Raw genomic sequence first — 13,379 nt, 5'->3', positions numbered from 1 at the left:
GATATTAACTAGAATAATTAAGGATGAAGGGGCGAACCAAAACAGGGTAAAACTATATAAGGAAGGAGACTAATTAGTACGAAAGGGATAAATTAGGATAATTGACCTGGGAATTTAAACACGGTTTCTCCCATAGAATGTGCATGGGTCCTTTTTCTATCACAACGCAACGCAAAATTAAGAAATTAGTTAGCACTTTTTGCACTGACCTAGACATTAAGTTGGTGTTCACCCCGTTTAAATCAGGAATTGTTTTGGGGTCAAGTATCCTATCCCTGTGGATTTACGATCTCGAGTCAATTACAAGTTTTCACGTGCAGGATGTAGTGCCTGTTATGCTGGTGAAACCAACAGACACTTCGCCACTCGCATCCGCGAACATCTCTCCTCTGACAAACATTAGGGGTATCGAATGGTCTTTGCGAGCATTTGCGAGCATGCGAGCAGTGCGTTTATTTTTGCGAGCACGAGCAGTGATCAAATCTCTCTTGCGAGCAGCGAGCACTTCAGAAAATACAGATGGCGAGCAGCGAGCACTTCGTAAATTTTCCGCTAGCTGGAATCTCTCTTTTAAATTAAAAGAAAAAAATGTTTTGCGCCAAGTAATCTGGCTGACACTTCCAAACTCAGGACAATAAGCACAAAGCTAGAGGCAACATGTTAGAATCTTATCGCGGCTCAGCCAATCTCAGCTGCCTACTGCGCTAACAACTAGTTATGCCTTGTTTGATACCAAATTACCCCGCTTAGCTTCACGTAAGTCAGTGGAATAACGCTCAAGGAGATCTAAAGCCAGTTTCTATCCACGTGAAGAAGCTAAATGCTACTAGACTCCAGAATCCGAGCATGCGAGCAGTTGCGAATATTTTACGAGCTCTGGCAAGCGAGCACTCGTCTAAATTTTTGCGAGCAACTCGAGCAAAGGCCCAATTTTGCGAGCACTTTTAAATTAAATGGGACCATTCGATACCCCTAACATTTCCACATTCTTAAACACCTGAGAAGTTCTGAAAATTGTCACTCCCTTTGTTTAGAAGATTGTTCTAAAATTCTCGACTCTGCTTCCACAAGCTTTTAAATCCCCCCCCCCCCCTCCCCGCTCTTTCTCGTCAGTTTGTTTTGAGAATACGCAGGCTACAAATCTTTTGGAAAACCTTCCAATCCATTACAAAGACCTCCCACGCGTGTGCCACGTTACCCTGCTGGAGGGAGGGAGGGAGGGAGGCACTGTACGAGTAATGAAATAAGGACACTGACTATAATTTTAGGGTGTCTTTCGTGCTATTTGAGGTAATTATGTAAGCTCCTCAGAGTTATTTGCTTATTCTAATCCTTTAGTTGACTCATTGGACAGAGGTACCAAGGCGAATGCCGAGAGGATACGGCCTCTAGAATCGCTGGTGAGACAAATGCAATATTTACTACTTAGATGAGAAATGCTTGCATTAAGAGCAGTTTCATGCACCTCAGTATGTTCCCATTAGGGCTTTGCCAACTGTATCAGCTTCTTATGGAAGAGTGGGTCGTCCAGCCTATCATGATGATATATCAATACCTCAAGAGGAGTTTTAGGAAACAGAATGTGATTTTAGTGTAAGTCCTATTGAGTCTTCACAAAATAATTGATCTGGTTGGGTGTTATCATCAAATGTGTCCCTGACAGCTCGGCTAGTATTTCCAGCATTACATATATCTTGTAAAATCACCGCGTTCACCCATATTGGTTGTGCGTTCAGCATGGTTATTCCATGCCTCAACTAGGAGGTTTAACTGGTTGTTAATTCTGGAAAGAAATATGTAATACAAACAGAACCGATTGATTGTGCTGGTCGATTCCAGGATGCCATTTTCTTCCATCTGGTAGAACAGAGTGTAGTAGAACTGACCGACTTCAATAAAGACTCCTCTCCAGAGACGCTCAATTCACTGGTTGTGTACAGACAACTCAGAAATGTTGCTTCCCCTATTAAATCCCCTGCGCCATAGCATGGCTCTTCCTACCTCTAAATTTTCATCCCCTTCGTCTGAACACACATTAGAGGGCAATCCATAACTTTGCACAGCAGCTAAGAAGAGAGCGAGCCCAGTCACAGCAGAATTGTTTGTTGCACAACTTAAAGTCTAAAAACCCTGTAAAAGCCACCATGTATTACAAATCTCCAACTGATAAGGCAGTAGGCCATCAATGTGCCAGAGAGAATTAGGTCCCCTGACGCTGTCAACACGCCTTGTGATGTTATTGAACCACCTCAAATCAGACCCTGCTGGGTCAGTTCGAAAAAAACTTTCCCTTACACGCTAACGCTGAACATAGATATTCCTACTTCGCAAATGACCCAGCGTGATACTGATACCAGAATTGGAAAACCCACTTTAGTCTTATTTCTCGAATCATCAGGGCCGGGTTGTTCGAAAGCCAGTTAACGCTAACCCAGGATTAAAAGTTGACCCAAATATAAATTTTTCTCTATAAGAATGTTTTCCACTGCTTATACTTTGTGTAGTTTGAGATTACTCAAGTTCAAAACTGAACTGCAAACATTGCCCATCTAAGTAGTAAGTATTGAATTTGTCTCACCAGCAATTCAAGAGGCAGAATTCTCTCAGCAATCGCTAGCACACCTCTGTCCAATGAATAACTAAACGATGAACAGAATCTACAGCAACTTCACGACGAACGATCAAGTTCTCTGCCATGTTACGATCAGCGTGAGGACAAAATCTAATTGAACAGTCTTTCAAAAGACGCACAACTGTTTCTAGAGGTTCAGGCACTGGGGGAGCTGCAGTAACAAACATTAAATAGCAGATAGACCAAGACAAGCCATTTCACCGCTGCCGCCATATTTACGATTTCTAGTAAAGTAATTTTCATTGCTATCATACACGAAGAGCCATTCTCATAAAAGGCACATTTCGTGCTGGCATATACAACGTAATTTACCAGACCCGCATATACGCCCATTTTAGCACGCGTATATATGCGTCCTTGTAGGACGCGTATATTTGGCCATTTATTTCGCATGTCACCGCGCTTGAATTTACGCAAATATGTGGCCCTTTAAAAATGCGTATATACGCGATCTAAATGGTCGTATGTATGAGCTTAAAGCCCATACGTAACGTATGTAAACAAGTATACGCGGCAGAAAAACCCGCGTATACCATGTCGTAATTTTGAAACGAATGGCCAACCATAGTCAAAGACTGAAATTAAACAAACATATAAACTGTCCTCAATGTAATAACCTTAGCTGTAGGCGTTGCAGTTTTGTGACGACCTTAGCCTCCGGGAAATAAAAACATTTAATACGCGAATAATAAATTGCTGTATTTTGACGTAGGTTGGTTTCCAAAGAAATATTATGGTGTTCACTCCCTCTCGATTGTGAGTGACGTACTTCCCACTGTGTCCCGTTTTCTCGGAATCTCGAGGAACACTATCAATTTTTTCGTAGTTTTCACTTCTCTACGCAACCTTCACCGTGGTAAGTAAAACCAATCTTGTGTTGTGTGGCCTATTTCTTAACAAGCTGGCAATAGTAATTAGCCGTAAAGTTCATTGAATAAGTAAGCTTAGATTAATCGCAAACTCGAAGCTCTTTGGTTCGGTGATGTCACGGTCTTCGATCAACCACATTATGTACCGACTGAAACAAATACCAAATTCGCATTCTTTGGTGTCTTGAGAATGGGAATAAAGAATTACATTAGACTGAGCGATATCAGCTCGTTTTAAGTTTCCGTTTTTGTCTTCAAAGCATGTCAGTCTTTCTATGACAGGAAGCTGAAAATCGAATTCGATCAAATTCGATCAAGAAGTTCACAACAAAATGGAAAGGATTTTGAAAGCTATTGGACCGCTATCTCGTCTGTATTAGAGTAACGAGTGAAGATAGCAAAGGGTGTAACACACCTTAGCATAAATTGTTTTTCGGTTGATTTGCACAAACCTATTTGTATTTGTCATTGTCTGCTCTTATCTTGCAGGGGAAGTCCCGTCGGTTGTTAGTTCATTGGTCACTTCCGGTTTCAATTTCAGCCTGAAGATTGAGAAATTAAACACCGTAAGCTGAGAGTTCATATCGAGCTACATGCTGCTTCAGAACATTAGCTTATAACTGTGAGTATAACGCGATTTCAAATACTATTAAATAATTTCACCGGGAGAAATTTACATGAATTGTGAACGTTGGCAGATCGTCACGTGAGAGAATTAAGTCACAGGAATAAACGCTTCCATGAAACAACGATCGTCGATAAATAATCTTAGCCACCTTAAAGTGTTGAAAATTTAGGGTGGCTATGAATCCCATGAACAGAGTTTTTTTAAACTTTCCAAAAGTAGCGTCTCATCATGCTTATTAAAATTTGATAATATATATATATGTATAAAAATAAAATCACCGTGCTGTTTTTGAATTATAAGCCCCTAACGCTATAATGAAGGGTGTTTTTAGCAGGTCATACTGTTGCTATGGTGACATATTGTATTACGAAAATGAGAACAACGTGTTCACCAATGATTGAGCACTTTTTTGAAACCGTGATTGTGATAAAGAGTGGCTATAAACGACCAATCGAAATCTAAATGCTAGAAACTGTTTTGAGCCACCTTAACTTTCTTGCCTTTCTACTTTTCTTGAAACAGTTGCTGTTGTCGACGCAGTTTGATTTTGTCTTCATTCTGTTGATCCCAACCGAGTGGTGAGTACGAACTTAATTTATTCTGTATGTATATCTCGCCGACCACCTGCGTTATTTAATCTGTTTTCTCGGAATGTTTTGAAACACTGGAGTGTTTCGTAGTTTTCCGTTTTCAAAGCGAACTTCACTGTGGTAAGTAAAACAACGCCTGTATTGCGTGGCCTTTACCTTAACCGGTTGAGAGTAATATAAGCCGCGATATTCAAACCGAAGGTAAGTATATAGCCGCGACATCTATTGGGAAAGATTCCTCGTAAACTCGAAGCTGTTTCGTTCTATGATGTCACGGTCTGTTACAATGGAAATGAGAGAGAATTTTATCGATCAAATCTTGCAAACTACATTATATTATGTAGTGACTGACTGAAGAATTAAGTTCACGATTTCTTTTGTCTTGAGAATGAGAATGAAGAATTAAAAAACATCGAGCAAGATTCGCGGTTCTTAAGTTTAAAGCACGTCAGTCCTTCTACGACTGGAAGCTCAAAGTCCAATCAAGAAGTCAGCAACAAAATGTGAATGATTTTAAAAGCTATTAGACCGCTATCTCGTCTGCATTTAGCAAAAAAAAAAAAAAAAAAAAAAAAACGAAGGTAGCGAAGGAACTACGCACATAAGAATATCTCTTTTCTTTAGTTGTTTTACACAATTCTATTTGCATATGTCATTGTCTGCCCTTATCTTGCAGGGGAATTCCCTTTACAGTTATTTTCAGTTTCTTGGTTCTGGTTTCATGTTGATCTCAAGATGTTGTAGCTAAACACCGTAAATTTACATCGTGCTCAAACATGAGCTTATATATATACGTGACATTCATCAAATCAGTAAGCGGCGGTTAATTAATCGAAAAGTCGAAGCTCTTTGGTTCCGCGACGCCAGGGTCTTCGATGAAATCGTACAAACCTGTTGTGTAGTGACTGAAACAGATAGTGCATGTGCATTCTTAAGTGTCTTGAGAATGGGAATAAAAATTACATTAGACTTTGCGGTATCAGCTCGTCTTAAGTTCCCGTTTTTCTCTTAAAAACATGTCGGTCTCTCTATGACCGGAAGCTGACAGTCGAATTTGATCAAATTTGATCGAGAAGTCCACAGCAAAATGGAAATGATTTTAAAAGTTATTGGGCCGCTATCTCGTCTAAATTCAGTAAAGAGTGAAAATAGCAAAGGGTGTAACACACCTTAAAATAAATTGTTTTTTTTTTTTTCGGTTGATTTTCACAACTCTATTTGTATTTGTGATTGTCTGCTCTTATCTTGCACGGAAAGTCCCTGAGTGTTTATTTCAGTTGGTCGCTTTCGGTTTCGGTTTCACCCTGTAATGAAGGGTGTTCTTAGCAGGTCATACTGTTGCTATGGTAAACTATTCTGTCACGAAAATGATAACAACGTGTTCACCAATGATTGGGCAGTTTTTGGATAACATGATTGTAGTATCGAGTAAGAAATAGTGGTTAAAACGACCCATCAAAATGTAAGTGCTAGAAACTATTTTACGCCACCTTAACTTTCTTTCCTTGTTATTTTTCTCGAAACAGTTGATGTTGTCGACGTAGTGTGTTTTGTCTTCATTCTGTTGATCCCAACCGGGTGGTGAGTACAAACTTAATTTATTCTGTATGTAGATCTCGGCGACCACCTGCGTTATTTAATCATCAGTTTTCAATGCAGACTTCACCGTGTGGTGGGTAAAACTACTCTCGTATTGCGTCGCCTTTACCTTAACCAGTTGATAATAACATAAGGCTGCGATACGCAAAGCGAAGATAAGTATGTAGTTGGGACTTTTATAAGGAAGATTACTTGTAAATTCGAAGCTGTTTGGTGTCATGATGTCGCGGTCTTCGATCAAATCGTACAAACTACGTTATGTAGTGACTGAAACAAATAAGAAATTCGCATGCTTAAGTGTCTTGGGAATGGGAGTAAAGAATAACGCTAGACTGAGCGGTATCAGCTCGTCTTAACTTTTCGTTTTTCTGTTCAAAACATGTCAGTGTTTCTCAGACAGGAAGTTCGATCAAATTCGATCAAGAAGTCCACTACAAAATGGAAATGATTTCAATTGTTGAAAGCTGTTAGACCGTTATCTCGTGTGTATTCAGTAAAGAGTGAAGATAGCAAAGGGTGTAACACACCTGCATAAAACCTATTGTATTTGTGATTGTCTGTTCTTATCTTGTAGGGAGAGTCCCCTCGTGTTTATTTCAGTTTCTCACTTTCGGTTTCACTTTGATCTCAAGAGCGTGACATTAAAGACCATTAAACATCGCACGTTTGCTGTTTTCTGTGGTAAGTATAACTACGCTTTTATTGTGTCACCTTTACCTTAACGGTTGAGAATATTATAAGGCCGCGACATTCAAAGCGAAGATAAGTATATAGCTGCGACATCTGTAGGAAAGATTAGTCGTAAACTCGATGCTGTTTGGTTCTACGATGTCGCGGTCTGTTAGAATGGAAATGAAGAAATTCATCCATCAAATCGTACAAACTATATATTCTGTAGTGACTGACTGAAGAATTAAATTCACGATTTCCCTTGTCTTGAAAATGAGAATGAAGAATTAAAAAAGTCCGAGCAAGATTCGCCGTTCTCGTCAGTATTTTTGTGAAAGGAAGCTCAAAGTGGAATCAAAAAGTCAGCAACAAAATGTGAATGATTTTAAAAGCTATTAAACCGCTGTCTCGTCTGTATTTAGCAAAAAAGAAGATAGCAAAGAAGCTACACACATAAAAATATCTCTTTTCTTTAGCTGTTTTGCACAATCGATTTGCATATGTCATTGTCTGCCCTCATCTTGCAGGGGAATTCCCTTTACTGTTATTATTACAGTTTCTTAGTTTTAGTTTTACTTGGATGTCAAGATGTTCTGGCTAAACACCGTAAATTTACATCGTGTTCAAACATGAGTATATATTTAGCCGTGACATTTATCAAATCAGTAAGCTCGAGTTAATCGAACACTCGAATTTATTTCCTTCCGTGATGTCACGGTTTTCGATGAAATCGTACAAACTACGCTGTGTAGTGACTGAAAGAAATAGTATATTCGCATTCCCAAGTGTCTTGAGAATGGTTATAAGAATTACATTAGACTGAGCAATATCAGCTCGTCCTAACTTTCCGTTTTTGTCTCCAAAGCATCAGTCTTTAAAGTGGAAATGAATCTGAAAGTTGTTAGACCGTTATCTCGTCCGTATTCAGTAAAGAGTAAAGATAGCAAAAGGTGTAACACACCTTAGGATAATTTTTTTTTTTCGTTGATTTTAACAAATCCATTTGTATTTGTCATTGTCTGCTCTTATCTTGCAAGGAAAGTCCCTCAGTGTTTATTTCAGATTCTCACTTTCGGTTTCAATTTCAGCCTGAAGAGCAAGAAATTAAACATCACAAGTTTATATCGAGCTACATCCTGTTTCAAAGCATGAGCTTACAACTATGAGTATAACGCGATGTTAAATACTATTAAATAATCTTTACTGAGATCGAGAAATTTGCATGGATTGTGAAGGCTGGCAGATCTTCACTTGGAAAATTAAGTCAAACGAATAAACGCTTGCAGGAAACAACGTTCGTCGGTAAATAATCCTAGCCACCTTAACGTTTTGAACCCTATGTACAGAATTTTGTAAACTTTCCAAAAGTAGCGTCGTATCATGCCTATTAAAATTTGATAATAAAAAAATAATTTACCGTGCTGTTTTTGAATTATAAGCACCTAAAGCTGTAATGAAGGGTGTTTTTAGCAGGTCAAACTGTTGCTGTGGTAACTCATTGTGTCACGCAAATATCGTGTTCACCAATGATTGAGCAGTTTTTTTGATACTATGATTGTAGCATCACGTGATAAAGAGTGCTTATAACGACCCATCAAAATCTAAGAGCTGGAAACTGTTTTGAGCCCCGTGAACTTTCTTTCCTTTCTACTTTTCTTGAAACAGTTGCTGTTGTCGACGTGGTTTGATTTTGTCTTCATTTTGTTGATCCCAACCAGGTGGTGAGTACAATTTTTTTTTTTCTGTATGTAGGCCTCGGCGATTAACTTCGTTATATAATGTGTCTTCTCGGAATTTTGGGATTTTCTCGTATCACTGGATTGTTTCCTAGTTTTCAGTTTTCAAAGCGAACTTCATTGTGGTAAGTACCAACTTAACTTTTATTGTGTGGTTTAATCTTGACCAGTCGAGAATAATTTAAAGCCACGATAGCGAAGAAGAGTATATAAGCGAGACATCTACAGGGAAGATTACCCGTGAACTCGAAATTGTTTCGGTTCTATGACGTCACGGTCTGTTGCAATGGAAATGACGAAGAAGTTTTATCGATCAAATCGTGCAGACTAAATTATGTAGTCACAGACCGAGGAATTAAATTTACGATTTCTCTTGTCTTGAGATTGAGAGTAAAGACTTAGAAAAGGTCGAACGAGATTCACAGTTAAAACTTCGCTAGTCTTTCTGTTACTACAAGCTCAAAGTCAAAGTCAACAAAATGTAAATGATTTTAAAAGCTACTGGACCGTACTATCTCGACGGTATTTAACAAAAAATATGAAGATAGGAAAGGATGTAGCACGCATTAGAAGAACTCTTTCATTTAGTTATTTTGCAGCTGCTCTATTTGCAAATGTGATTGTCTGACCTCGTCTTGTACGGGAATTCCCTCACTGTTATTTCAGTTTCTTGATTTTGGTTTAAACACCGTAAATTTACATCGTGCTTCAAAACATGACGTTATAACTCCGACAGAAAAGTCAATATTAAATGCTATTAAATACTTTTTACTGCAAGAGATTTGCACGGATCGCGTGACAAATTTTATCTGGGTTACGAGCTCTAACAATGAGTCACGCGAGAAGATAAAGTCACGCGAATAAGTGCTAATGCTTAACTCCTTCTTTGTTATTCTTGAAACAGTTGTTGCTGTTGTTAACGCGGTTTCATTTTCGATTATCCTGTTGATATAAACAGACTGGTGAGTACAAATTAATTGATAGTAGCCGTAGATCATTAAGTTCTTAACATGTGCAACACACAAAAATGGCGGAACGGATCAGGTCTTCCAAAACAACATTGTTAGCCATGACATTGTCAACATAAATTAAAGTTAGCTCAACTCTCCCTGTTTTTGTAATGAGTGTTAGGTACAGTCTAGCTCAGTTATCGTAATCATGAGAAAGAAAAGCAATTCCGAAGATATTAATTTTCATATATACCTTGCTATTTTACAGTGGAACCGCGTTAAATTAATACGGTAACCAACGGGCCATGATCACGATAATTTGGCCGTATTAACGGGGTAGGTCTAAAAAAAAATAGAGAAGCTTTAGTGAGGGTGGTAAAGGGTATTTTCGTGACTCATGAATGGCCTAATTTTTTTCCCGTGAAATGTGAAATGGCTTGACTTTTTTTCTCGGGAATCGTGATTTTATTAGAAGCCGTGAATCGTAATTTTCCAAAATAATTTTTCATGAAATGGGAAGAAAATATTTAATTCGTGGTGAACCGTGATTCTGGTTGCGGTCTTCTATTAGTTTCGACCGTAATTAACAATATTGCGTGACCGTGACAGGACAATAATCACTTAGTGTTCTTGCTCTGATTTCCTCTGATTTCCTGCGCCCAGAACAAAAAGTGGACGGATGATAAAGACATCTAACGAGGCTGTGCTTGGGCGTAACTTTCAAATGTCATGAGTTACGTAAGTTCGAGTCCAAAAATGCCATTTTTTTCGTGAAACGTGAAATGCCGATTTTGTTTCCCGTGAATTGTGAAAGGAACAATTTATTTTCCGTGAAACGAGATCTTGACCTCTCTTTACCACCCTCTCCAATCAGTACATACCATATTAACAACAGAAAGACGAAGATAACTGTTTTGAGTGGCAGTATAAACGGGGTAAAATTGTAAAGGATTATACAGGTTGGGATTTCAGAATGTGGCCGTTGGCCGTATTGACGTACTTTTCTTATAAAAAAAAGTATGCACGTTTCGCCGAGCCAAAAAAAAAAAAAAAAATGGCCTTAATAACGAGGTGACCGTAACGCGGAGTTCCAGTGTACTAGGAACAACTTCGGCAGAAACATTCATCCCTCTGTAAACGAAGTGATGCACGTTCAATTTGCTTATTGGACTTTCCCAGTAGTATGTTAACAAAAGTGGAGATAGCAAAAAACGCAATAACTGCAAGCTGTCCGTGACTGATAGAGTTGGGTGCACGTATATACAAGTACTAAACTAATTATTAATACTTTACATTTATACTGGAGAGGTTTTTATGAATCACGTGACTGATTTTCTTCATGTTGTCATAGCTAAAAGTGAGGCACGCGAATAATAAACCAATTTCGATATAATAAAATTCAACCTAAAACAATAGACCTCAGTACGAGGCTCCGGGGAATAAGTATAGAGTTTGTGGGGTTCATTCCCCAGAACTTCGTGCTGAAGTTTTGAAGCACGGTTTTGAACAAATATGGAATTTCAGTTGCAATTTTTGGAGATACTATCCCATGAAAGTTAACTACGTGATTCAGAACAAGTGATTGTATAGTATGCTTAAGCATGAAAACTTCCCTATTTACAAAGCCAAAATATTACTTGAAATCCCTTGACAATTCCAAACAAAGATTAAAACGAAATCCGATAGGAGATCGAACAATTTCAATTTTTGGTGGACAAAAACCTGGTACCAGAATAATTTTAGGTATTTGACAGTCCTTTTTACATTTTCTTGAAGCTAGAGATATAAATAGTTACCTGAAATAACACCGGAAGCATTTTCCCAGAGAAACTTGAGAAAATAAATTTCAAAGTTCAGAGAAATTGCGCAAACACAGTAGATGAAATTTCATCATCAGTTTAATTTCAGCAGTACTTTCAAGTGTTTTATATGAACTTCAAAACTTTTTTCGACATTTGTTGTTGATAGACATGATTCCTTTTGAGAAGCTAACAACAGTTTGATAAATTTTTGAAAATTTAAGGTGGCCCTGAACCCTATATACAGGATTTTTTTAAACTTTGCCAAAAGTTGCGTTTTATCGTGCTTATCAAAATTTTATAATATAAAAAAATTCACCCTGTCGTTTTTTAATCATAAGCCCTAAACCTGTAATTTAGGCTGTTTTAGTAGGTCATACTGTTGCTGTGGTAACCTATTCTGTCACAAAAATGATAACAACGTGTTAACTAATGATTGGCCAGGTTTTTGATACCATGATTGTAGCATCAAGTGGCAAAGAGTGGTTATTACGACCCATCAAAATGCAACTGCTGAAACCTTAATTTACGATTTTAGTTTTTACGGAGTAGCCATGAACTTCAGACAATCATGTGTGACGTTTAATTTCAAGCTCCACCATCTGCTGGTAAAGAACAAAGTTTATAGCTCTGTCAGTTCTGATGTCTGTTCCCTTGGGAAAACGAGAGTTTCAAATCGACCAAATCGTACAAAATACAATATAAAGTGAAAACTGATGAAAAGTTAATTTATGATCTTCCATATTTTACAACAAAACGATGGTAAAGTAGCTTTCAACAGCTGTGTTATTTTTCTTCAGAGCAAGTCAGTCTGTCTATGACAGTAACCGGCGTGAAATGTAAATTATTTCAATCAGCCAACACAGAGTTGAATAGTAAACAGGAATGGATTTTAAGCCCGAGAAGCTTCAAAAGAACAAACAAAGATGCCAAGATTTATGGTGGAAGGTCTAGGACTGTGAAGAATCTTTCCACAGTGTATTAATTAGATAACCGCAACGTTTCTGTTAGTTAATCTATAAGACAGAACTGAGTTAACAGCTATTGTGTTTTATGCAACGGTAAGCCAAAGAGCGAACAGCAACATACAACAATTGAAAGAACTTTGTCTAGTTAGAAAATAATTATACTGAATATTAGCTATGTTAAAAATTAGACTTTATCGTCAGTATTCAACAAAGTATGGAAATTAAAAAGTGTAACTTACTTTCGAATGTTTTTATTCGATTGTTCTGCTCAACGTTTGAATCTTATCTCAATTTTAATTTGTTTTGACTTCTTATTGGACCTCCTATAGTCTTGCGGGGAAACTCCCTCAGTGCTGTTTCAGTTTCTCTCACTTTGGGCTCCACTTAATCACAAGACTGACAAACTGAACACGATAAGTTTATAAACTGTAAGGTATTTGTGACTAGCAGCGTGGATGTACACAAGATCTAGAGTTTACACTGAAAGAGAGGTCACGAATCGCGTGACTGATTTTCTTCCTGCTGTAAGCGCCAATAGTGAGTCATGCGAATTAATAAGTAACACGAATGATTGCTTGGAAGCACCGTTTTGTGTAGTAATAATTCGCCTAACCTCTTCCCTTTTGCTTATTTTCAGAGGAAAAGGTCCTGTTACTGACGTGTGTTAGTTTTGGTTTCACTCTGTTGACTCACCAAAACTAGTGAGTATAAAACAAGTTTAGCTTTGTTATTCATAGCAGACTTAAATCATCACGTAAACTGTTCTCATTCGATCTAATTTTTCAACACGATGAAAGAACTCAAATAATCATTTTGATCCTGCTTTGGAAACTTTACGTTAACAATCAGAGCCAGTTTCTAACCATATTTAGTGTATGACGCTGTTGTGACTATTTAAAAACAAATAGATGAAGCGTGATTGAGAAGCCGAAAAGGCGT

The 13,379-nt window shown here is 37.9% G+C and overlaps 1 long non-coding RNA gene and 1 pseudogene across 2 annotated transcripts in view; both read left to right on the top strand.

Annotated features, from left to right (window-relative positions):
- Positions 1 to 13,379, top strand: part of LOC145480897 (uncharacterized) — a 250,346-nt pseudogene that overhangs the window by 176,889 nt on the left and 60,078 nt on the right. The window lies entirely within an intron of this gene.
- On the top strand, positions 74 to 13,061 carry LOC145482390 (uncharacterized). Its single transcript, XR_014048768.1, has 5 exons — positions 74 to 3,488; positions 3,991 to 4,123; positions 4,652 to 4,707; positions 6,246 to 6,300; positions 6,893 to 13,061. It is a non-coding gene; the product is annotated as an uncharacterized LOC145482390 (long non-coding RNA).

This window comes from Orbicella franksi, chromosome 1, assembly GCF_964199315.1.
Source record: "Orbicella franksi chromosome 1, jaOrbFran1.1, whole genome shotgun sequence".
Taxonomy (NCBI): Eukaryota; Metazoa; Cnidaria; class Anthozoa; order Scleractinia; family Merulinidae; genus Orbicella; species Orbicella franksi.
The sequence above is the reverse complement of the archived record's forward strand: the minus strand, read 5'-3'. Positions and strand labels throughout refer to the sequence as shown.